Below are 27,800 nucleotides of genomic sequence, written 5' to 3' on the forward strand. Positions count from 1 at the left end.
ATATATTAATAAATTGCTTTGCTTCATGCATAACAAAAATCTGCATAAAAAGATATATGACTTTATATCAATATAAATAGAAAACGGAAATATAACAATTAACCAAAGAGGTCTACACAATACACCTTTCATCCAATGTATTCCTTACGCCAATTCCTTGGTTGGTAAAACATCTATTGGTTTGCATTCCTGGTCCTTGGTGGTGCCAAGCGGCTGGATTGATTCTGAAAACAGACTTGACCTAACACAAATTTAATTTAAGCAAATTATTCCAATGTTGAAGTAATGTGATTCAACAAGTGTTGATTCAACTAGATACCAGATATTTAAGTAAGCTGAATCATGAAGCGTTCGAGTAGCGGCGTAGATGGTAGGTCATAAAGAAAAGGACAAGGAGAAAAACGGGGGTTCATAAATTTTACTATTTTTGGAATAGTGAGTTTCTGCTATAAACTTTATATACCGTTTATCTCCTAAGTTAGCGCTTTCTTACCATTGAACAAGTAAGAGATCAGTTATAAGATGCTCTAATTCTTATTACTACTGGAAACTACCTAATGGCAATAACGTGAAATTTGTACAAAGCCTGGTTTGGAATAATGCCCGCCTGAAGCTCCCGGAAGATAAAAATTCGAAAAGAAATAAGTAAATGGTTATTGACCTAATTGTACGGTAAATGTACACATAGCTAAAACTAGTAAGGGAAATGAATACAATTTTCTAATGGTCTAACCAAAAATGGCAAGAAGCTATATCATATGTTAAAGCAATGTGTACAGGGTGCAAAGGCCATATATAAGAGTGGTTAATAAATCGTTCATTGGAATAATGTTTCTGAATATTGAATAAAATGTTATAGTCCGAGTTATCCGTATAAGCTCCAATGATCGGGTGTGCCAGATAAATTCCTGCAGCGCTACGTCTGATGAGATCACATAACAAATGTAAAGAACGTTATGAATATACTGGTATAACAATAAGATAAGGGAAAGTATCGAAAATAAAGAATAGTGGTCCCCTAAGGAAGGGACAAAAGATGCATAATCGTGTTACCGTTGTTTAAAAAAAGCAGACGTACAGAGGTAACTAGGATGACGGTTGTGAGAACTCGTTGAGATCATAAAAGGAATTAGAATGAGAGGGAGAACAGTTGATCTTTCAGTATTTTTGACACCAGCGTGGTTCGCAATGGGACTGGTGTTGACGTCGAATCCTGAAAATCAGAATAACGAGAAGACACGGGAGTACTAGGAGGAATTACTTTTTTTAGGATATAACACGGGGATATGACTGAGAGTCGCGTGATCGCAAGTGGTGAAGTAAACGGTTTCGTGACAACAGAGGGCACTCAATGTCAATGCCAAATGGTGGCAAGCCGATTGCACCAGTTGGGCAACTGGTTTCTTTCTTTCTTTCTTTTTTTTTGGGAAAATTTCAACAATGAATCTGGTCTGCCAAACCTCTGGAAAAAGAGTCACGAACGATCGACCAGAGGTACGGAAAAGGCTCGGTATGTGGTCTGGAGAGAATTCCAGTATTGTGCTGGAGATTCACCTAAGGTAGGTGAGCATAAAACCTGTGTTAAAAATTATGTGTATCATATTTGTATAGTATGAACACCACAGCCTTACTTTATGAACTTCGTATAGTTATAATTGTCATAAGACTGTCCGATTGGAAATCGCTATGCTAACCTTGCCGTAGATTTATCAGATTTGTTTACACTATGTAAGGGAATAAGTATCGCAAATATGTTTTGTGCGGGTCACGCTGGCTCAGAGTTTAGACGCGGGGTTCCTGTCCCTTTACGAGCCGCGTTAAAACGTTCTGTAGAGCGGTGGGAAGAGAAGCTGTAGAAGAAACACATTTATGGCTGGCCATATTCACTCAATAGAATCCCCAAACTCTACAGAAGTTCAACATTAGAGCAGGTATTGTTTTGTGTTAAGTTTAAAGTGAATGAACCTATCTAGTCACTTCAATCCCTAGTAGGTTGGCCTTCCTGCAGGAACTATATGACTAGAATGGGAGGTCCTGACACCCCAATATGTAGGAATAACAATGATCAGAGTAAGAGTATAACGCAAACGTGGACCTCATTCGGAGGACTTCATACGCACCCAACTATATAGCTCATCATACTGGATTTGTATAGCAAACGTTTTGTTATTTATTTATTTATATTTTAAAACCTCCAACTTACGTCAAATTTGCATAGCTATTGTAGGTGGTACATTGTGAATTACATTTAGGCGTCGAATAGCGGTTTCATATTGATGATTTTTTGGTCTTTTTCTACTCGGCTGTGCAATACCACTTGAGAAATACTAAGAATTGGACAGAGTAAAATTTCATGACTACAGTACACTGTAAGTTGTTTACATCGAAAATGTATTTTGATTTTGTGAAATAGGCGGTTTAAATTACTGCGACGTTCTCGAGCGGTTTATCCCCTACGGAAATCACTCAATGTTCCTACTTCCGGAGATAGTGGTTAACACCACAGATAGTTGCATTACTAAGTTTAAAGGGAACAAAAACATTCTTTGATAATGTATCATTGACTTTTAAATCGTAAGTTACATCAGAGTGACTCTGTTGAAGTAAAATTAAGTTCTCTTGTTATAGAACAACTGCAAGGAAGGAAAAGTATACTTTCTAGTTCATTCCATTGTCACTTTATAGACATGAACCATGACCTTAAAAGGTTTAAACTACACTCTTGTTTGAGTTTCCTCACAATTCAACTAAAAAGAGATAAAATCCGGAACGTTACACAATTCAGCTCTCGCGTCTGAATATCAAATGATATTGTTAAAAAAACTGAAATAGAGACTCACATTATCATTTGATAAAAGGGCCATGCTTCAGGTATTTTTTATTAATAGTATTCTTATAATGATGATTATTAATCCCATTATGGGCATCATTAAAAAATAACACAGTAAGTGTTTACATCTGAAGATGCGTACTAGTTTCATGGTAGTCTTATCCAGTAACTCTTGTACGGGTTTTTTATAGTATCCGTAATTGCTTGAAGGACCTGTGTGTCTATCCGTCATTTCCTACACTCCCATCATGTTTTTCGGTCATGAAAATGTTCGGCTAATACGGACTTAAAATACTCAGCAAAGTAGTGGAGGATGGTCTAGCGATGGAGGTCAGCGCCTGACGTATTAGAAGGCTCATGTTGCACCTCAGGCTCGCATGACTGGAAAATTGATATATTGTTTACACACGAATAGTGCAACGGTTGGGAATCGTCCTGGGTAGCGACTCAGTTCCAGCATCTTTGTTGTTCTGTAATAGAAACGGTACTTAGTTGAGTGTGCTCGCCTTCTCCCTTATTTTATCGCTAGGAGTCGGTACTAATGTGCCTAAGAGAAAACTAGCAGGCAAAAATTCGCCAGTAATCGGAGATTCCAGTCCCATCATGTGAATTTGGATTTTTCCAGATTCACTGAAGCTTCACTGTTCTCAAAATCATGCCCCACCTTGAAAACCCATAGCCTTAACATCAAGCCCGATAGAAAGGGAAGAGTGATTATAACTATAGTGAGTCTCAAACGGAATAAGTTACACTATTATTAAGAATATTACTCTTGATCACTAATAATCTTTACCAACTTGTATTGATAAAATCTCATAATCATTGCAGAACTTATATATAATTCACTTAAAACTTTCAAACTACGTTTTGTGTTTTTTAAAAAGTGCTCAGTGTGTTTACGTTTACTGAAAATGAGTGACACAAGAAAACTACTACTAAACAAAAGAAAACTCTGAAATAATACAAATTTAGTTATCCAAAGTGAAGACAATATATTGTTTTAATTTGTGCTATTCCAATATAGTGAATTGTCATTTTATGATATGGAAGGTGTAGCAGGGCTACTAAAAATATCCTAATTTATCATCAACGTTCAAAAAGATAACCAACGGCAGAGAGATTAAAGGAAGTAGGATTCCTGATTATGTAACGAAACATCAAATTTGGTGTGATGTGTAATTACAGAGACAGAGAAATTAAATATCTTGAAATGAAATGAAATTTTTGAGTTTTACGTCCCAGGGTTATGCTGGCTAGGCTAAAGGAGACGGTTATAATGGGAAATAAATGAAATGATGGAACGAAGAAAGTGGGAGGAAACGAGAGAACACCAAGGAAGCCGACGCAGAGTGCGTATTAGTATGTTGCTTAAAAGATTTAGTGAATTTGAATATTCGAATTTGAGAGATATCTCTATTTTATTTTTTTCCAGAGTTCATTTAGTACATTTATGAAGAGGGAATTATATATACTAATAATAAATCAATTTATTAATATTAATTATTATTAATGTTATTTATAATTGAGATTAAGAAATTATTAATTGATATCTACTTTATATATTGCGTGTAGTTATGTTGTGTGTTCATTAGTGAAATTAAATATATGTTTATTATCTATCAAGTGTGTTGGGTTTTCATTGAATATACTAACACGCTGGGTAAAAATGAAATGAAATGAAACCTTTGAGTTTTAAGTCCCACGCATATGACTGTTAGGCTAAAGGAGACAGTAATGATGAGTAATGACTGAAAATGAAATGAAATCTTGAGTTTTACGTCCCACGATTATGCCGGTTGGGCTAAATGAGACGGTGATGATGAGTAATGAATGAAGTGGTGGAATGAAGAAAGTGGGAGGAAACGGGAGTACCCCGAGAAAACCCACGCACACGGTGTTTGTCCACCACAAAGTTCACTTGGCGGGGCTGACATCGAACCCGGGACCCCAAGCACAAGATGAGATAACTATCGCTGAGCCACCGTGGCCCCTAACACGCTGGGCATGTAGGAAAGAAGTAGTTTTTTTCACTTTTCAACCATTCAAGGATTTGTTGTGTTTGTCAGATTTCACACATTGAAGTAGATGGTAAATTCACATTATCTTAATACTAGTACTATACCTCACTTTCAGTTAGAACTGCAAGCAGCATTACTGTCCCTAATGGGAAAATGGGAAATTAAAATAGACCTATGTCTGCTGGAATGTAAATTCCAAATTTATTTGTATTTTTGCTCCACCGACAAGAAATTATTTCTTTCATTTTTGTTATAGCTAAACAAAATGTTGTTTATCATTATAATTTACATATAATTGGCACATATCTTACATTCCTGAATTGAGAGAATGAGATGAATACTATGAAGCACCTCCCACCTATCTCATCCTCTTCACAAATATATTCCATAATTTGCTTTAATTTACGATATACAGTACTTCATATACTAAAACTTGATTTTAATCTAAAAAGTGAATTACTTTCAAAGGTATCAAAGTTGAACCAAAACTGTCGGAGATATGTATATAAAGCACAGTATTATTATGGAACATTTCTGACATTCCAATAAAAGATCATGCAATAGTTGGCCCGTTCCTTGAACTGCACTCAGAATCCAATTTTGTTATTTGTTGACTATCTATTGTAAGGGGTAAACACGAACAAAGATTTACCCTGGTTATCGTCGAAAATAATTAAGATGCAAGTAACCATTATTTATTAAAGGTAATCTAAACAGACTTTGACACTTCTCACCTGAAGAATCTCCTCTTGGTACTTTCCCTGAAATTAAATAATTAAGTACGAATAAATATGAGCAAATACTTTCATCACTAGTTTATAATGAGTAACAAAGAACACCTTTAACGATATCGTGACAGGGTCCCTTTTTGCGTTTTTGTTGACTTTCATTTAATGAATTATAACTCAAAGAATGCTTACTCGATTGATCGATTGTTATTGTAGATACCTTGTTTTCTAGAAGAAGAATGTTGGAATTCATGTCGTAAATTGATGTCAGTGTTTCCAACGGGAAGCAAATGTAGGGAAGAGGATTGGCAAAAATTTCTAACCGAATTTTCAGATTTTTGGAGTTTGCACCACTGTCGCCACTTGGGTGTAATTCACATCAAAAATTCTTTCATGTGTACAACGGTCAGTGAAAACGTGAAATGGGTGGCTGCAGAAAAAATGCATAAACAAAATACTCTTTCTCATCGTACACACGAAATTTTGGCAGTTTTTCCGCCTCAGAAGCAAAAATCAACACTTATGCAGGTGCTGCAGATTCCCTAACTACTCTATTGAAAGTTTGTGTGGTGAATTTTGTTGGGCAAAGACGAGATCTCAGAAACAAGTATTCTTTGTTTCAAAGTAGAAAATAAGAAATAAATTATAGAGACAAAAGTGGGATATTTTCCAAGTATTTCACCTAAAATCGGGAATTAAAATTTTCTGTGGCTTCTATCACTGCTAACCGACAGACGAAGGTTATCTTAAAATAGACTTTCGTATCTTTCCAATATATCCTAGATGTATCGTAGCGAAATGTAATAAAGTAAGTATGTCAATAAAATATCTCATTCTATTTGCAAAATACTATTATATTCCACTAAAAGAACAAGGTCTACTGCAAACACCAACTGTACTTCCTCTATTTAAGTAAAACTCTCTAGATGCATTGTGTAGGACACGGATCGGGGCTTCCAGATACTGATATATTTTTTCCAATGTAACCAACAGAGGGAAAATAGTTTCCGAATTTTCCCCCTAAAATAGGTAATAAAATTTTTCTGGCATGAAACACTGCCAGCAGACAGAGGCAGACTATCTTAAAATAAACTTTCGTATATCCCTAATACATCATACAAGTATAATGCTGGTATGTAAGAAAAATACATTATGGTAAAGAAAATCTAGGTTAGGAACCTGAATTCGAATTTTTCGTTCGCCCTCTAACTACCGATCTGTACTTGTTTTCGTTCAGTATGGACTGATGATTGACTGGCGTAAGTAGACTTGAGTTCCTATGTATATTTACGGATTTCTAAACATAAATGTTGAAAATTTATGCTCTTTCTCAACCAAAACAGGAAAATGTTAATTTCCCAGGATGGTCCAATTATTGTCAGAAATTAGATATTCATACAAGTTATGTCCCTGACAAATCCTAAGTAGATCTCTCTAAAACGAAGAGATATACAGTATATGAATCAAACTAAAAAAGCAGAAATTCGAAAATTCTCGAATTTTTTTATTTCTTCTCGAATTTGAAAGGGAAATTCGGCACTCAGAAAAAAGAAAGCAACATCAACATAAATTGTGATATAACTATATTTAGCATAGAGAAATGATCCCAACATTTTAATTATTGTTCTCGCAGCAGAGGATGAGAAATAAAGAATATGCCTCTAAGTTAAACATATCTATAAGCCAGGAAAATAAGACAAATTTTATATCCAACAGTGAAACTTGATAATAATAATAATGTAATAATATACATCTTGGATATCAAGTTTCACTGTTAGTTTTCTCGGTTTGTAGATATGTTTAACATACGGGTGTTTTCGTGATAATCCAGACTTCCAACATACGAGTACCAGTCTCCTAGATACTAAGTAGATGATCCTAAATCTTGCAAATAAGCAGAGATAACGATCACTAAAGTTACAGCTCACTTTTTGAGAACTTGCGTCACCTCATTGATATATCACATCATTACATTTCCATTTTAAAAATTATCACATATTTCAAAATGGCGGATTTCAAGATGGCGGCGGAAGTTCGTAATCTGCTTTACCGATTCTCCTTTTGCCAATATGTGGAACTACCGCCTTTTTCCCTTGTCTAGCCTTAAATATTTTTGCCATTCAACAGTTTATTTAATGTATTCCAACTACATAGCATACCCTTCTCCCACCAAATTTGACCCCCTCCTCATCTGTTTCTCGTTGGTCTCAGCCGCTACAATTTTGCACATATTTTCACATCCTCTATCAGGTGCACTAAATCTCATCCCACAAATTGATTCATCCATTTGGACCCTTCACTTGTAAGCAAAAACTGCTTTCACATGTTCTATTACAGATACATTTTTTATGTATGATTTCCATTCAGAGTTTCCTGTAGTATATACACGAAGCAACAAATCTAAGCTATATAATCTAAACATGTACACTCCTAATATGATTCCCTTTTTAATTTTTTCATGTGAGTAATGGAATATATTAGTGAAGGGGGAGATAATACTTCATAATTATGAGAAAGCAAATACAAAAGTCAAAGCATTCATCTAGAGCTTGTTTTTCTGACGTTGCTTTCCCAACCGACCCATCCGTACTATCTGACTCAACCGTATCATCAAGAGAATACGGTTAGTATCATTTCGTAAAGAAGCGTACAAGTTTTGCACTTATTAAAATCGTAATATCAGTAACCCTCGTTTCGTGAGTACTGTTGTACATCACTATGCAACGTTGCCAGTAAAACAATTCTTAGGAGACCTTTGGCAACAATTGTAGTTATGGGGAAACCCTCTTAAAACTTGGGAATAAATTTTTACCCAAAGGATATGTTTTCAAATGCACTAGAAACTCTGATATTTAATCCCACATAGCCTCACATAATTTTAGAATTATATTTATCAGCACTTAGTTATATAAATTCAAAACATTTAAACAAGGAATAATTCGTAATTACTTTATCAATAAAATCACCCTGATATTTTACCGTATTCAGCAGAAGTATTTGGAAATTATATAATTCAGTTTCTAATTAAGATATTTAAAAGGCAATCGTTATATGATTTGTACGTGTTTAATCAATAAAGTCACCATCAGAATAACATGGCGAAAATTACTTTTATAGCAATTGAGATATTTAAATTATACATGTTAATTATGTGTGAAGATATTAATAATGTAATCGTCTTTTTCCTTTACATCTTTTTCTATTATAAATCATGATTTCTTAAACTCTCGTCGATTGATGGTTGTTCAATAAGAATAAACATTCATTGAGTTTAAATAATATTTGAATATTATTCTAGACATATTATTTTAACAATTAGTTTGGAGGTACTTGTAAGCCTAAACTTCTTCTGTTGTTTCATATTAACAACTCCATTTTTTCCTAGAACTATTCTTCAAATGATTTTTTAAATATTTAACTTTGGTATTTTGAAAGAGCTGGTTCGTTTTAAATCTTCAGAAACTGTATCAGTATCTTCATTGTATCTCAGTGGTAATAATAGTCATATTTTCCATTTACATGTACTAAACTTGTACACCTCCATAATATTTTTGAATTAATCTTCATAATTATAGTTAGTAATTGTACCTATCTTGATACATTGTTGTTCAACTGGTCTTAAAATATTAATATCGAACTCTTTAGAAGAAGAGGAATGTATTACTTTATAGTTATATAAAAATCTTCAGATAATTTATTCGTTTCCATTAATACAAAATTCAAATTAAAATAGTTATCACTTTTTCCTATATATTTTTTGTAATGCTTATTTAATTATGTCACCAATATTTTTTGTCTGTAACAAGTTTTGTAAATTTAGGTACAAGAAACATCTTAAAGTCTTATAATTCCAACAAGCACTCTACACTGATATAATCTGTATATTTTCCAACTTTATAATATTATATTCCGTATTTTAGTCCACCTTCATTAATATAGTACCTGGTTCTGTTCTAAGTTTCCAAATTTATTGAACAATTCAATATAACCTCCCATCAATATTTTTAAGAATAACAAACCTTTTAATTCCGCATGTTCCTTGGTGGCACTACAAACTCCTAGATGACATCCAATTATTGAGTACAATTATTATACTCATTTATAGGGCCCAGATAATTATTTAAATACATATTTTTGTAGGTGTTATATTTGCTTACCAAATCAATATAATAATGTCATTTGTGTCCCATAGTGCCTAAAAAACATCCATTTGAAAATACATATATTTACATATTTTACACTTATGTACATATAATTACATATTTTACTCATGAGCACATACGTTTACATCAATTTTTAATTTTTATTTATTTATGTATTTATGTATTTATTTATTTATTGTTTTACTGCGTTACACCCTTTTAAAATAGTATTGAAGTGTAGTTTTTGCGGATTAGTAGGGAGAGTTGCTATTTGATTAGCAATCGTACACTCTTGGCAGCGATAGTAGAGCTCACACCCTAACGTGACATTAATAATTCAATCGAATTGCTGTCGCAAACTCGCCCGACTAATATTTTCCTATAATTATTAAAGCAGGCGAAAAATATTAAATCAGATGGGGAAGTTTGCATTCACGCAATTCGTAACACTGAACTCTTGATTGACAAAAGTGGAGTGTTTTAAGCCAGAACGCATGCCGTAGGGAAAGTGTGAGCTATTTTATCGAATATTTAATCTATTGTCCTGTCAGCAAATCCTGTTTCCAAGATGCCAAAAGACAAAACCCTGACTATGAAACTTAAGCATTTCACGGAAGAGTTTGAGCATTTTTCCACCGATGGAAAAGTGCTTTGTTGCCAGGTTTGTGAGAAGTGTGTCTCATGCGCTCAACTTTCCTAAGTTGTGCAACACATATCCACATCACTCTATCAGACTCGAGCTTCAAAACCCAAACCACAAAAGCAGTTGCTAGTAACTGAATCTCAAGCTCAAAGTAGTCCAGTGCCATGGAAGTCTCACTTTTGAAGTGATCTGTGCCGTGCTATGGTATGTGCTGATATCCTTACTTGGAAACTAAACAATACAGTACTTCGTGAATTTCTGCAACAATACACACACCAAGGAGTTCCAGATGAATCTAAAATCAGAAAGAATTACGTGCCTGATTTATATGTGGAAACAATGAACTCTATTCGTGGGGAAATCGGTGATGTTCCTATTTGGGTGTCAATTGACGAAACAACTGATGTAGAGGGGCGAAATGTTTGTAATGTAAGAGGTTTGTTGAAAGATAATGAAGTCAGCAAGCCTATCCTGTTAACTAGTGATTTGTTGCCGCGATGCAACCATCAAGCCATTGCAAAAATCTTTAATGATGCTATGGGACCTTTGTGGCCTGATGGTATCAAGAATAACAATGTCTTCCTTCTAGTGACTGATGCAGCACTGTACATGTGCAGAGCTGCAGAAGCTTTGCAAGTATTGTATCCGATGTTTTTACAAATAACTTGTCTTGCCCAAGCATTTCATCGTATTGCAGAATTTGTTCGTTCTAGATTTTCACATGTGGATGCATTAACTACAAATGCAAAGAAGTTATTTTTGAAGGCTCCCAGTAGAGTTGAGAAATTTAAAGAACTGTTCCCTGCATCTTCCTCCTCATCCGGTACTAACGAGGTGGGGAAGCTGGATTGATGCTGTGTGTTACTATGCTACAAACGTCGATGCAGTGAAACAAGTTTTACAACATTTTTATTCTGAAGATGCATCTTCCATAGAAATAGCGAAACAAATGTTGGATGACTGGAAGTTGAAGCTTGATATTGCCTACATTCAGACCAATTTTTCGTGTTTGTGTAGCACTATTGATTTCTTGGAGAAACCATCATCTAGCCTTTCAGACAATCTTGAAATTGTTCGCTCAACAGTTGCTGCTCTGGTAGGTGTTAAAGGATAGGTTGGGGTTGCAGTGAATAAGAAGATAGCTTTCGTTTTGGAGAAAAATCCAGGCTATAAGACAATCTGTGCTATAAGTGGAGTGTTAAGTGAAGCTAAATCCAATGTCATGGTTATTGAATACACACTTTCTGATTTCTGCAAGTTTAAGAATGCACCAGTTACTTAGCGTGATGTTGAATGATCGTTTAGTCAATACAAAGCTCTGTTGCGTGATAACAGGAGAGGTTTGTGTTTGGAAATTTGAAACGCATTTTCGTTCCGTACTGTAACGGACATCGTCTGTTGAAATAGTGAAAATACTAATTGAGAATGTTTTGTACTTCACAATATTTTTTACTAAAACGTGAGTGTGTAATGTATGCTCACACATTAATGCATAGAGCATATGAGAGGTGGTAAAAGAGAGCGTATTATCCGTTTAATACGTTAAGTGAAAAAGAGTTAAAAATGTCGGTGAAATTTATTAAAGAAGTGAAACAATGAAAACGAGGAAACAGGTATATTTAATCAGGGTTATGTATCAGAGGCTGGTAATCTCAAAAACTGCAAATTTTCCCGAATTTCGCACATGTGTGTCACTACGATAGGCAAATTTCTTCATAAATGTGCCTTTTGCAGAGACAATCTTGCCAGAAGTGCCGTAAAATTTCTATGCAATTTTGCCCTTTTGTCTATCATCACCTCTGAAACGGAAAGAGAGAGAGAGAGATGTTCCCGGAACTGAGAGTGAGGTGCTTCCATTCAAATCACTAATTTTTGTTTATAATTGTAATATAAAAAAATCATTCTATTTTCTACGGTTTTCATTCTACCACTTGTAAAGTTGAATTAACATAATGGTGTTGTAATGGTGTTGTGAAAGTTCGTTATGTACCTAATTGTTTGAAACTACTTATTAACAATAATGATGTGTAAATTATCACGCTTAAATTTCGTGTTAAATTCCAACGGAATCTTATCAACATGACATCAGTTACATCTTTTAGCGAAAACACACAATTTTGAGCCTTAAATATTTGTTACATAAAGAAACAACGACAAAACGTTAAGAAATAAACAACTTGACAATTACATGGTAACGAACATTATATCAGCAGATTGTAACAAATGATAACTGTTTTAATTATTAGAGAAGTATAATTGAATATTCTTAAAGTTATACCAAATACAAATAGTTTAAAAGTGAAACAGAACTATAATATTTTCTACTTATTTATTTTTTGGGGTAATTGTAAAGTAATATGCTTTTGAAAATTACGGAAAACTAATAAGCAAGCCCGATATCTGTCGTAATATAAGTATAAGACTTTGCGTCACAGACTAGAATATACAAACTTTTAACTCAGCGAACAACTGGAAACTTGGCGACAGTAGCGCTTCTATCACACGACGACTGAACTAACCAGTCACCAAGCCTACCATGAAAATATTAGGGGGCAGTAAAAATTTAGGGGGCGCCTCCGTACAATCCCCGTGTGTAAGGGACTGTAGTGCTTTATTCAGTCTCCTTGATGTCGGGAGGAATGTTAATGCGGTAGGGAAAACCATATGCAAGAACTTCACTTAAAAAAGTTTGGGGTAATAGTTATCCCTACTAACATGTTTGGATAAGACACTCGTTAAGGAACTTATGTATGAGAAGATATCTGGTATTACTCGTGCAGGCGGTTCTGATAAATTTTGACACATTTCTTACATTTTCAGGTTAGGATAGATCTTTGTATTTCTTTTAGAAGAGCATGCACTAAATGACGGTCTCCATTACCACTTGCAGAATGACTTCAGGAGGGTGTAATATAAGTACAGCCTTCCTGACGTAAAACTATAGGCCTCCTGACATAAATACAGCCCTCCTGACATATATATAGCATAAAAACTACAGTGCATAAAACGGGAAGATTCTAAAACAGAGAACCCCATAAAGGTTAGTGACTAGGTTGTTTCTTTTTCTGTACCAAACTTTAATATATAATTTACTTAGTACTGCCGGCCGAGTGAAGGCGGTTTAGAGCCCCACAGGACACGTTGTTTTCAAGTCTCTAATAGAGCTAAGTGGAAGAGGGACCTGTGTTCTAGAACCTGGCCGCATAAAACAAAAACCAACTAGTGTTAGGTGGCCACGAATAAACCAAAAATGCTATCTAACTTAATCAGAAGCGAAGCAGGGGAGCCCAAGTGTCAGCGAGGATGTGTGTTGTAAGGTTCATGCGCGTCAGCGACGGTCAATGTACGCATGAAATATGGTAGTGGAAACAGTGTTTCTTCCACACATGTTTTTGGGGGGCACTGTTTCCCCGTAGTTCCGAGAGTGCCACCCGGATGAGACCATAATAATATGCTACAATATAATAATAAATAAAACAGTACTAGTAGAGCCCCCAGAATGCTACGTGAGCCCCCCGGAACACTTTTCTGAAAGAACGACTGAGTGGAGGAGCACACTTACATATACAGTACTTTCATTATCACTCAAAATGCATTTCCGTGCGTTGTGAACTGGCGGTAATTACTCACATTCACACTCTCATTTCTTCGCCAAAGATGTTTCACAACCTATTTTACCTATAAATTCTCTATATAGTAGAACCGTCTGTACGACTGAACCTCAAAATCTGTGAACATAAAAAACAGTTTATTAGTATGAAATTTAATGTAAACCTCAGTACTGACGACTTAGCAGAGGTTTGTCTATATTTCTTATTGTTGTTCTTTTTGTGCTTAGGCACTTTTTGCGGACTTGTTCTCTAGTTTCTGCGTGGCCTATTCTAATTCACCCTACTCTAACAAGACTTAATATTCGGTGACCACAGGCACAGTATTTTCAATTTGTCATACATTTTACAAAACTAAGCATGGTCGGCGGGCAGATGGTAAGAAAGTAAGTATTGCATTTATATGACAAATTGAATATATAAATAATTACTTATAATTGAATGACAAATAATTACTTATATAGCATTTATTTATTAATTATAATTATTTATTAATTATATCCTAATAAGAAAGTAAGCATTAGGATATAATTAATAAATAATTATTATTATTGAAACATTACTTTTGTGGGTGCTTGAGCACTTTAAGTGACTAAAATGTAATGCTATTCGATTACCCCAACAAAAGAAAAATATACAAGGCATGAAGCAGGCACATGCACAGGACTTTATTTCGGGAGGATTAAAAAGCTTTTGGGTGAGTTTAAATTCAATATCAGGATAAAAATTGCATTTATTCCGTTCTTAGTTATCTGCGTACTTTTTGACCAGAAGCTCAATAAGAGCTACAAAAATTCATAAATTATCACCACTAACTCATACCAACGTGACATTTCATTATATTTTACAAGTATAAACTTATGTAAATATAGATTTCACTGTTTTTCTTTTAAACTTCTGGTTATTGTTTAGCTTTGGCGGGTCCGGTATATTTATCGACATTTTTGCGATATTTTATTCAGTGTCGTTTAGTATAGGTTAATAACATTTAATTCAGACAGTATTGCCGATCGATCGTTAGCGAAGTAAAAGACGTGTTAGATCCCACAGGGCAAGTTCTTTCAATCTTCATTAGTGTCGTCCCCTCATTACTCAACATTTACCATAAGCCAAGTTTCATATTACACGACCGCCATTCTATTTGAAACAATCGAGGAAGGTACTTGAAGATGATGGGCATGACACGACTACCCTCCAGTATGTCTACTTCCTTCCCGTGTGTATTAATGTGTTTTGTTTTCCATCTACTTAATCGCTTTACAAGTTCACCAAAATTTTCAGACTTCATATACAGTGTTCTGGCTTATTCTGATCAATTAGGTTTTTGGCCACTGCGCCCATCTTTAAGGAAGGGAATACTTTAGGCGTTTATTACTGTAAATTTTGCTTACTCTCATTTCTCGACATTTCCCACTCCGCTGCCAAGTTTGGTCACCAAAGTCGATTTCGACATCACAATGTTTACTTTTAAGTTGTATTTATGGTAGAGAAACAAATCTGTGTGGGTTTTATCGATATTCTGCATGTCATTTTCTCGGACACCAATTACGTTCATTCCATCAATTCATTCAATCTCAAGCGTGGGACGTTAAACTTAAATATTTCATTTTTTTTCATTCAATCTCATCGCCGTTTCCTGTAGTAGCCTACACGGTATAAGCATGTGACATGTAACTCGGAAGATAAGTAAGATATTTGTGGAGCCGCACATAGTTGTAACTGCTATACAATTGCTTGTAACTATATATCACTTGTTAATGCGTATTTTTTTCAAATTGCAATAGTTTGCGAGTATACCAACCTTCGCCACTGCGCCTGTAACTTTTCAAATGACTTGGCTAACACTTTTTCCAACCATTATAAACGATCAAGCTTAAGGATGAATATGCTCAAGTGTTTATATATCTTGATTCAATTGTTACATTACTTGAACGTACGTGTGTAGTTTTGTGGTTATACGTTCTCGAATAACTATAATGAATAAGATTGTAGAAATAAATGGATTGACTACTCAAAATTACTTCTGTCTCATTTTCTTCCTTTATTGATAATTCCAAATAGTTCTTGTTTTCATGCTTTATTTGTTGTTCATTAAGTACGTATCAATTTATATTGTATTTGCTAGTCTGATGCTTAAATTTCGTATAATTCAGTTAATTTTCCAGTACTTCTGTTATTTTGAGCCACTGGATAAGAATAAATAGTTCGTCATAAAAACGATAGTTTTACAGTTAAAATGAGGAAGTCTATATGAAAGAGGATTCTGTAGGATATTAAATTCTGGAGGATTTTTTTCTGTGTAGAATACCAGTAATGTAATTCAAAAAAGGGAAACGGTCAATGTTTAGCAGAAGGGGTCTAACTATTTTTTCTTAAAAAAGTTACAATATCGGTAGTTTTTGCTCACATTAGGTTAGTTTAGGTTAGTTCAGATTAGTTTAGTTTACTTTAGGTAAGATTTCGTTAGGTTATGTTAGGTCTAAAGACTTGCATCTTGCATTTTTATGAATTTCTGGACGGCTTCTGCTAAACATTTAGGCCTACCTGCGAAACAATTACACGTTCTCTAGCCTATATGATTTAATGCAACACCAAGCGTTTTTCACACTATCACCATTTACGCGCGCATTCGTGTCACTTACGCCCCTCCCTCTTACGGGCCGAAGCTTGCGCTAACTTGCGGGTCCTGAGTTGTTCTCCTGCCCTGACTCGATTAAATACCATCCTAGCATTTAATGCCGGCCTAAAACAAGTTATATTTCCTGAAGTATTTTTATGGTTTATATCCGACGCGTATTTATACCGCAAGGGAAGTCCTCATAAAGTGAATCTGCACCCATGAGTGCAAATTCTACCTTAAGAAACAATTTCCAAGACACTACGAACAAATTTCATAATGTAATAATGACATATAATAAGATAGCACGCAATTCATTCCAGACGCATCAAATGCACGCATATTACCATTCTGTAGGCAAGTATCTGCACATGCACCAAAATAATAAGGAATCATTTAAAGAGAGAAAAGTGAAGGAAATATGTTTCTTAATTTAGGAAATATTGTTAATCTACACCACTTTTGGGAGGCCACCTGAGGTACTTCGACCTAATATTATTTAATTTTATACTTTTATAAAGCGGAATACTGCTATTATGCATCGAAAGAATTTCAACTGCTTAAAGTGTCCACGTAATACTTAATTACAGTGCCATTGCACAGCGATCTTCATTTGTTTCTTCCATGCAATGTTTGATGGAAATAGAACAAGTTCTGTTTTAGAACAGTTGTATCAAGTATTCTAACCAACCCAAAAAATTGTATACAACTTGCTATCGGGCATGTTTAAATTCCACTTTGATGAAATATTTTATACAATATATGATGGAATAGTTGTTCGCCTATAACGGGCTTTATTGGACATTTAGGATTGACTATCCCTACCTACTGCCGTTACATTATCTATGCATTCCGTTGCACTTCCGTTTCTTTTTTCAGGTTTCTTGCATTTCAGTTTAAGAACTAGAAATCGGCAGCAGTAAGGGAAAGCTAATAAATGTGTTTCTTCGTCATGAACAACTTAGCATAGGTGAAACAAAGCATATATGGAAATGCGTTAATATGGAATTTGTAAAAATGCATGCATGTTAACTCTTCAAGAACACCGTGTGCGTGGGTTTTCTCGGGGTTCTCCCGTTTCCTCCCACTTTCTTCATTCCACTATTTCATTCATTACTCATTATCACCGTCTCCTTTAGCCTAACCGGCATAACCGTGGGACGTAAAACTCAAAATTTCATTTCATTTTTTTCTTCAAGAACAGCAGTGGGTTAAAGAGAATGACAGTTTACTCGGATATTCATCCTTGTTGGTGCGTTTGTTCTATGCAGAACCACGCTCGTATTGTCTTTAGTCCTACCAGCTTTTTCCTGATCTGATAAGAAGATGGTTGAATGTTTGCTGGCACTGACAACCTATCGTATAGTTGTATGTGTTTATGGCGGATGACAGCTTTTTTAGAGGAATTTCGTTGAAATTAGTCAAGAATACGTTGTATATATTGCAATAACGGTTATAACCTTCGCAAGTAAGTGTGGGCCGAAGAATGTATAGTTATTCATAAATAAAAATTGAAGGTATTGAGAATCAATTTTGGAAAGAAAAGAATGCTCGACATATATAATGAGTTTCTAGTAGTGTCCCTATTGTAAATATACACCCATGTATACAGTGTGCACCATTTATCTTGAGACCATTTACTCTATTCTGATTTGTAAAATAATTTATTGAAAAACTGAAATGTCATACTTTTGAAATTTCATCACATATAAACGTATTATAATTTGACATATTCAATAGTAGCACCTGTGACAGTAGTTGAGTAGCGGAGCGTTCACTTCTCGTGTATGGTTGGCTTTGTTCAATTCCAGGTAATGTTAAGAGTTTTGTCATGGATAACAACATGTTTGTGTTTTTCAAAAGTTCACTCTTACTTTTTTCATTCCATCATTACATTCATCATCATCACTATCACCTTCTTATGCCTGAGAGCAATATCCTGGGACCTTAAAGAAAGTATACTATAACAATATGAGTGTTGTCAACCCAGCATAAGGTTTTCCAAGAGGCACAGTTGGTTAATTATATTCATGAAAGCAATATGTTACGAGAAAATTTAAGATACATTGGCAAGACTTGTTATCAGTTGTGTTGTATAGGTTATGCCGAATAATTTTCTAATATCTATATTTGCATCGCAGAAAATTTCTGAGTTGCTTAAATATTAGTTTGGAGATTACAAAGGCGTTTCAAGGTACGTGTTGTTTCTGTAGCTGACAAACTCGTCCCCTAGTGCCTGTATTAGTAAGCTTAAGATCTTTACGTAATTGCTACTGCTGAAAGGTGCGCTAAACTCAAAATCTGTCATTACTATTATTATCATTATTATTACTACTACTACTACCACTACTACTACTACTACTACTACTACTACTACTACTACTACTACTACTACTACTACTAATAATAATAATAATAATAATAATAATAATAATATCCGCGTCCTTGGTGTGGGAGACCCTTGTTCGATTCCCGATCGGGGCTTGTATGATCAGGGCCTACATTAGGCTGTAGGTTAAATAGACAAAATAAATATATTGTTATTATATTGTAGGTTGAATATATTGTTATTATTAAGTAGAGAATAGAAAAATGTTTGAGTGTGGTAAATTTGGCGAGACATTTTATTTCCTCCCAATTTGTTGTTACACCTATTTATTTCATGTTATCTAGGTGTATCAGAACGAATTTAGATAGGTTTTACGACGATCACACATTTTTCACTTAAACGTTTTAATACCTTTCAATAGTATAACTGTTGCCAGAGTACACCTCACAATAAGCACTCAGTTTCATAAAACATTGACCATCACCTTACTCTGAAGAATCTCACATGAGTATTTTGTGACTGGAGATGAGGTGTGTTTCTACTGCTTTCAAATTTGTTTTGTTTCAAGTTCTATCTAGTTGTTGTAAGCCATACAATGAATTTATTTATTTATTTATTTGTAAACCTTTGTGGTATCTTCTTCATAAATATAAATGATGTACTCAAAAGTGAGCAATCCTTAGTTTTCCCATACAAAAATTTGAAGAGAAATCAAAATGAGTTGAGACATTACTGTGACACTGTTTGGTATATCTTGGGTGATACGCAAGCGCGATGTTTCATCTTCGAGGAGAAAATTACACCTTGAGACAACACTGAACTCTCTGCTACTACTACTGAACTACTGTGTTCAGCATTGACCATCACCTTACTCTGAAGAATCTCACATGAGTATTTTGTGACTGGAGATGAGGTGTGTTTCTACTGCTTTCAAATTTGTTTTGTTTCAAGTTCTATCTAGTTGTTGTAAGCCATACAATGAATTTATTTATTTATTTATTAGTAAACCTTTGTGGTATCTTCTTCATAAATATAAATGATGTACTCAAAAGTGAGCAATCCTTCGTTTTCCCATACAAAAATTTGAAGAGAAATCAAAATGAGTTGAGACATTACTGTGACACTGTTTGGTATACCTTGGGTGATACGCAAGCGCGAGGTTTCATCTTCGAGGAGAAAATTACACCTTGAGACAACACTGAACTCTCTGCTACTACTACTGAACTACTGTGTTCAGCATTCTGATTTAAGAAAATGTTTCGTTAAAATTTTCCACATATTTCCATCTTCAAGACTTCATCAGGAGAATTTGTAACTTCTGATACAAAATGCCTATCAATGGATTTGATTTTTCAATATTTTGTCATGGATAACATCATTGTTTTCTGGTTCAGTATTATTGAAGGTGCACCGCAGTTAGATTCAATAACAATGAACGTTTGGCGTTTTAGCAATCTGCAACTGAAATTCTCACAGTAGTAGAAGTTGCAGACTTCCTCAACGATTGACACATAACAAGATGGACTTTTGAGGTGATATCCTTCCAGCAGAGGTACCCAAAACATCTTGGTATTCTCCTCCTGTTCTTTGATCATGCCTATTCACAAGCCCATTCTGTCCGCGTGGTTCTGAGAAAAATGAAATTGTGTGGACAGTGTGCGAATTACAAGGGGAAACAGACGGAAACCCCCTTTCATAATATTGGAAATATGCAATAATCAAAGGGGATTTCCCTCTCATCCTCCTTGTAATCGCACACAGATTACACATATAGACACAAAGCGTCAAGAACTCTTTTTACACAACAACTGTGGTAATTATTATATAACTCGTGATATAAATATATTTACAGAATAGGTTACATTTTTTTATAGTTAACATGAAATATTGAAAGGTTTTCAAACTGATTTTAACATTTCTATTGCTTTACGCTCTATAAATATATCTTGAATTAATACTTTACTTATAGTTAATGCTTTTACAAATACCTAGTTTATTAGTTAAAGCAAAGAAAACGTTGTCAGAAGCAGGAATCGAACCTGGAACCTGCTGCTCATTCTCGACGTTTCTTGCGAAATTGACGCATACTATTATGTATGTGGCGAATCGGAAACTTCAAGACACATTTTCTCCGCAATTTCTGGCTATCGCGCTCCCCCAATTTATAATATTAACCCTTTAAATGCGCACTACTACCTCGCGAATAATGGGCCCACTATTCGTTAGCAAAAACAGGTTTCCCCTTATAGCATGGAAACCAGGTTTCTCACACGCTGAATTCATACGAAGCAGTTTTTCGAACTGTTACAGTTTTTCATCCAAAAGGATACCAATTGTAATCGGCAGTTATAAAAATTTCTGAATCTTCCAGTTTTTCTATAATGATAAGTACAGCAATAAATCCGTTTTCTACGATGCTGAGTCCATATATCAAGTTTTTTTTTTAAGTCGAATTGATCTATTGCCATGTAAAAGGAAGCGATACCTGTTGGACATATACCAAATAGTGTTATGGAATGGATGATATTATTATTATTATTATTATTATTATTATTATTATTATTATTATTATTATTATTATTATTATTATTATTATTATTATTACTGTCTCCTTGTAAAAGTAGCATAAAAATAATCATGATGGTTACAGATGTGTGTCAATCGATGAGGAACCGTGCAAGTTTTAATGCTAGTGTGAGAATTTAAGTTTCAGTTTCGGAAAGGTCAAACAATCATTTTAACGATCTTCGCTGAGGCACACCTTCAATAATAGTGACCCCGAAAACATTGATGTTATGTATGACATAGTATTACATAATCTAAACCTTTGATGTGCTCTAGAAATAATAGGTATTTTGTATCAGTAGTTACAACCTCAGACGAAGTCTTGAAGATACAAATATTTGGCTGAGGATGAATAAAATATTGACGAGATAGGTTCCCAAATCTGAATACTGAACACATTAGGCAACGAGTTTAATGTTCTTTCACGAGAAATTGAAATATCAGACAGCAGAGTATCTAAGATATATCAAATAATGCCCCAGTATGGCTAGAAATTATTTCAATTTTTCCTCAGACAAACTTTTTTATTGGAAAACGTGAATGAGTACTCACTTATGAACATATCATTTATCTTTATAATGAGGATAAAACCAAGTTTTAGGGAAAGATCATATTTCAACGTATGGTTTACGTCCAGTACTTTGTGCTGATGTCAACCACGTCTGCTCAAATTCTGAGCCAACGGTTCAGCACGAACTCGGGCAAGGTTCAGTTCAACTAAAACAACAGCTTTAGGCGGCTCGGTTGCGAGTAGCTACTGTTCGGTTAGGCTCGGCTCAGTTCGATTCAGCTCAGGTGACCCATCAGCTCGAGGAGGCTCGGTTGAGATGAGCAATCGGCTCTGTTGGGATGAGCCGGTTTGGTTGCGATAGACTTGGCTCACATGAACCGCTTTCCCGAGTCAGCACAGTTCAGTTGCGTAATCGGCTCGGTACACATGATATATAAGCGGTCTTTCTGAACTCGGCTCTGTATTGAACAAAGCATGATCCGATTTAAACTAATTGCACCATTAGAGTCGGCATGTTTGATTTAACGCACTCAAATGGATCCAGTTTGTTCGCTAGATGTCGCTTTTAGGGAAGTGACTGTATGTCCGGCTTAGTGAGTCTTCTTGTGTCTGTTCTCTCCTTAAAGAAATCCTTGGTTCGGCTTTGAAGAGGATTGTTACGAAACAGAGTTCTTGTAAAATCAGGTGTAAATTTCCAACTCGTTAAATTTCTTGTATAGCTATCTTGAACAATTAATAGAATTAATTAGTGTTTAGTAGTTTTCTACGCTTCATGTGAGTAGGGCTATGGTTATTCAAAAACACTAGAAAAGAACGATGTTTATATTGAAAATTAAACTTCACAGATTTTGTTCACAACACCACGTTTCGCATGCATACAACACCGCAGGATTTTCATTGGAGAAAGGATATTCAAGTGAAAATTAACCCACATTTTCCTTATAGTTAGTGCACTGTAGATATCAGTTTTATTCTAGATATCAGAAAAGTATTTAATGAGTAACAATTTGGGTAACAACGACATTCTGATGTTTTTTTCGGCTTCACAGGCTGAAGATTCATGAATTATCGGAAAGGAATTTTCTAAAACGTAGTTCAAACGATTGAATACACATAGTGTAATTTTGAATAGATCTAATATGGACATATTAAAGCAAAATGATAAATCATTTCATTGATATAAAAACATAATTTGACAGGAACCTGAAATATTTTGTCTAGAGATTGATCTGTTTGTTAAGTTACTTTTGAAATGTAACGCTTTGCTTCGTCATCAACTTCCCGTTATATATAGTATATGACACAAATTATGCGTGGTTATAGTTGTTATTAATATAACTCATAGTCAGTTCTTAAGTAGCGTGCTATTTGTAGCGAAACTACAGTAGCTAGCTACGAATTTTGTAGCTCTAGCTGTACTTGCGCTATAAGAGTAAACCTGTAGCTTGTACCTTTAGCGGACCTACATAATTTTGATAGTTTTTACATACTATACATATTTTTTTTTTGCATTGAAGCTACAAATAAATCTTTTCCAGGACGAAATAATATTTTGTAACTCCAACATATTTTGTAACTCCAATAATTTTATATGATGATATGGAGAATATATTATTGTTTTCTGATTTTTGTCACTAATTACTTAGCTGAATTATGACAAGATACTTTTCGGAAAGAAATTCCGTGTGGACGATGTGTCAAAAGGATAGTAATGGCTCTTAAGATGGACCAACATGTCATTCTAGAAGCGAAAGCATATACAATTTTTGAGGGGGTAACATATATACCTTAAACAACACAGATAAAAATGCATACTTGATGTGAAAGGACATTTGACAGACAAAGCTTTTATGCAATGTTTTAACCAAACTTTAAGTTCAGTTACGCATGTAGATACAATGACATATATTACGATGCATGTCGCCAAGTAAACTGTATTTGTGACAAGAACTTGAGTAGCGAATAGTTGTAGAGAGACCTATCCAGTTTCAAAATAGCCGTAGCTCAGCTACTTTTCTGGAAACCTAGCTAGTACCTGTTAACCCTTAAGTACTATGGACGAAAAGAATCACGTAACTACTATGGAACGGTCTGTCAGACCGCATTGTTGTTTCACATTTTCTGAATAGTAGTTTCATTGCATATTTTAAAAAATGATATCCTACATATCTTAGTTGCTCATAGAAAAATAAAACATAGTAATTTCACGATGTAAAAAAAACTTTATATTTTTAGAACAATGAGAAAGAGAACACAGTCAAAATTTGCAACACTACTTTAATTGTTATTCTAAAATTGTAATTGTTGAAATATTCAATTTTTTCTCCGTTTCTATGTAGTCAAAATAACACTAATTTAAAATGCACTGTTCTTATAGATGCACTAAGAACAAAAATTACAGTAAAAACGGAGAAAAAACATGGAATTTTAGCTTTTTTAAACTTATAGGAAAGTACTGTTTTAGTTGTACTCTTACTTATTTTGTAGTGAAAGGGTAATGAATAAAACTTATTTTTAGTTCTTATATGATGGAGAATGTAAAGAAAGTACGTTTCGCCGGTACAGAAAGTACCGCACTAACTTTTCTGACAGCATGCACTTTCTTCAGGTAGGCACTTATATCTGTTTTATTCTGCCCTGCAAGGAAATCGGTACCCCACACGAATGAATATCCTTGCTTTCCGCTTACAACTCAGTTGACTGAAGACTATGTTTTTCTTTTCAACTCCTTATGCGCGATGGTGGGAAACTCACTTTCAAGCTGTAGTATGCTCTTGATTAAAAAGCTCAGGTCACGTGGCAGATGTCCGATGAACAATCTACGTTCTATGTGAGATCTAACAAGTCCTTTTGCCAACGTTTTCATGAAATCAAGTCTTGTCATCACTGCTGATTTAACGTAGACTTGATGCAAGACATACGCATTGACATCACACGCAACATCCACCAGCATAAAGAAAATTGTCAATGGCTATCGTCTTGTTCGACGACTTGATGTGTAATCTGTACATTTTTTGTCTAGAGTATCCACTGCGCCTTTAATAATCTTATAAAGTGTGATTATTTTAGGCTTTCCAGTCTCTGGGTCATTATTTGATCTGTGGTGCAAGACGTGCCACACGGTAAGACACAAAACAGCTAATAATCAGTAGGTAACGAAAGACAACTGATCAGCAAAATACTCACGTAACTAGGAATACAATGGATATACCCGATTGCAATGAAATGAGCTGAGCGAGCTTAAAATACGTAATCAGTTTATTCTAACTTTTTCAACATCTACACATACTCTATCAGCGTGCTAATTTTGCTTGAGATCGGCCAAACGTTCTAGGAGCAAGCGTTTTTCGGTGATTATTCCTCGATGGTAGATCGGATTTTTGATTTCGACCTAAGTTCTCACTCAGCACGACATACTCTATCAGCGTGCTAAGTTTGGTTGAGATCGGCCAAACGGTCTAGGAGGAGTTTGCGGACAATCAAACGGCTAACCCGAGTATAATAGCTTCGCTTCGCTCAGCTCAACTACTATAGTACGTCTGTGAGACCGTTCGACCCCTCCAGCGCCGCGCACAGGGGATCAATTACAACACAAACTTCACAATATGTAACCATTTGCTAGACAGGAAGGTAGACAAAAAGATCAACTTGTAGTAGTGAGACTGTGGAAAATATAATGATATGAAAAGTCGCAGCGGTCTGAGAGACGGTCCATAGTACTTACGGGTTAAGGATATGATTAAGAATACTCAGGTCGTAACCAAAGGAGGGGCAAGAAAAGCATTGGCCTACTCGCCTGAGCTAACGAAAACTACTGAACACTGGCTAAATGCATTAATTCTTCAAGAAAACTGCTCAAAGCCTTATAGAATTGGAAATAGTGATGCAAACTGGTCGGCTCGAACTCCGACTCGGTCCAAGTGAGCCAAAAGCTCTAGCAAGCTCAGTTGGAATGAGTCATTGCCTCGGTTCGGCTCGGTTCAGGTAAGCGATTGGCTCGAGCCGGCTAGCTAGGGTTGAGCCATCGACTCGGTTCCGTACGGCCCGAACTGAGCCGAGGGCTTCAGCCTGCTAGGTTGGGTGAGCTGTTGGCTCGGTTCCGTTCTCGGTATGGCTCGGTAGTGACTGAGCCGTGAGCTGAGCCGCTTGACCAGTTGACGACACCACTACTTTGAACCTGACACAAAACCTATTTAAAAACAGTAGTGAACACACCTCATTTCCTCTTGCAAAATACTCGTGTGAAATTATTGGGTAAGATGATCGCCAATGTTTCATGAAGCTGAGGGTATTCTTCTGACTCTAAAAAACGGTGATACTGTTGAGAGCTATTAAGACGTTTAAGTGAAAAAATGTGAGATTACCGTGAAAACTTATCTAAAATGGTACTGATACACCAAGATAACATGAAGTATATTGGTGTAGGAGCACACATAGAAAATAAAATATTGTCTTACCGAATTTAGTACCCTCAAACTTTTTTCTATTGCTAACTTAATAATAATAATAATAATAATAATAATAATAATAATAATAATAATAATAATAATAATGAGATTAGCGCGCCTTTCAGCAGCTAAGCTATATGAGAAGTGGACCTATAGCTTAACGTAGGCCCCGAAGCACATGATCTCCCGCCGGAAATCAAACCCAGGTCTCCCACGGCAAAGACGCTTATAATGATACTTATAATAATAATAATAATAATAATAATAATAATAATAATAATAATAATAATAATAAATACGAACTGCGTTCTAGTAGTGATGAAGGAGATATTAGGGCTGACAGTGATCTCCTGGACACTAAAACTCCGGATTTATTTTCAGGTTTACGAAAATCTTACCGATCAATGCAAGAAGTGATTTCCACTAATCAGGAATCACACTAGGATATATATAGAGGATGTTTCCGCCTGTATATCTTCTTATTTTTTACATAGATTAGAATGCTGTTCATCACCTCCGTGTAATACATATACTATAAAAGTATATGGGGAGAATTAATGAAAAACTACAAAATGAAAATGTAAGGGCATGGAATAGTATTCGAACAAGTTTCAAACGTACTAAATCTGCACAGAAAGCAAGAACATAGCATACTTGGCTGTGGAAACAACTACAAACTTTCTTTCCAATTTTATGAATACAGATCGAATTTCTTAACAACTCCCCTTTTTTAAACAACTTTTGTGGTTGAAAAGCGTGTTTGCTTTACTTACAACCAAGATTTTTGCATTTATCAAGTATTATGATATCCTAAATTTATCATTATATAAGTTATAAAAAGAGAACAGAGTATTTCAAACAGCAAAATGAAGCTGTGCTCGGAAGTCCTGTTATTTTTTTTTTCCTTTGACTTCCCCTACTATTACGTTGACTGCGCTGTTGCGAAAACTACCTAGGTACAATTTTAAGGGTCTTAGACTAATTCTGGCGCGCAATTATATTTACATTATTATTTACGAATGCTGAACAAAATTCCAAAACAAAATAGACCTTTTCAAAGTTAATAAAGTTAAAACCGTAGTGCTCTTTTTTGTTAAGGCTAACATGTAAGCAGGAAATTTAAACCACCAAAGGATTTACACAACGTTGCCGAAGGGACCACAGCACTGGTATATTTCTTCCTTCCCTCAGAAGTACTCAGGTATCTACTTCACTGAGAAAAATAAGCGGTAACCTTGTGGAGTTTAATGGATAATTTGCCTGCTACAACCAATTAATAATTTGCAATAACTCTTCTGAGACAAAAAGGTTAACTTTGCGAGGCCTCCAGTAATCAATCGAAAAATGTGTAGAGACAATAC

At 35.1% G+C, this 27,800-nt stretch overlaps 1 long non-coding RNA gene across 1 annotated transcript in view; it reads right to left on the reverse strand.

Annotated features, from left to right (window-relative positions):
• Positions 1 to 27,800, reverse strand: part of LOC145682901 (uncharacterized) — a 955,736-nt gene that overhangs the window by 403,779 nt on the left and 524,157 nt on the right. Inside the window, exon 4 of the long non-coding RNA XR_014130957.1 lies at positions 5,583 to 5,609. This is a non-coding gene — a long non-coding RNA (uncharacterized LOC145682901). The remainder of the gene's footprint in view (positions 1 to 5,582; positions 5,610 to 27,800) is intronic.

The sequence above is a fragment of the Thermobia domestica genome, chromosome 4 (genome assembly GCF_964235325.1).
Source record: "Thermobia domestica chromosome 4, izTheDome1.hap1.1, whole genome shotgun sequence".
In the NCBI taxonomy this organism is placed as follows: domain Eukaryota; kingdom Metazoa; phylum Arthropoda; class Insecta; order Zygentoma; family Lepismatidae; genus Thermobia; species Thermobia domestica.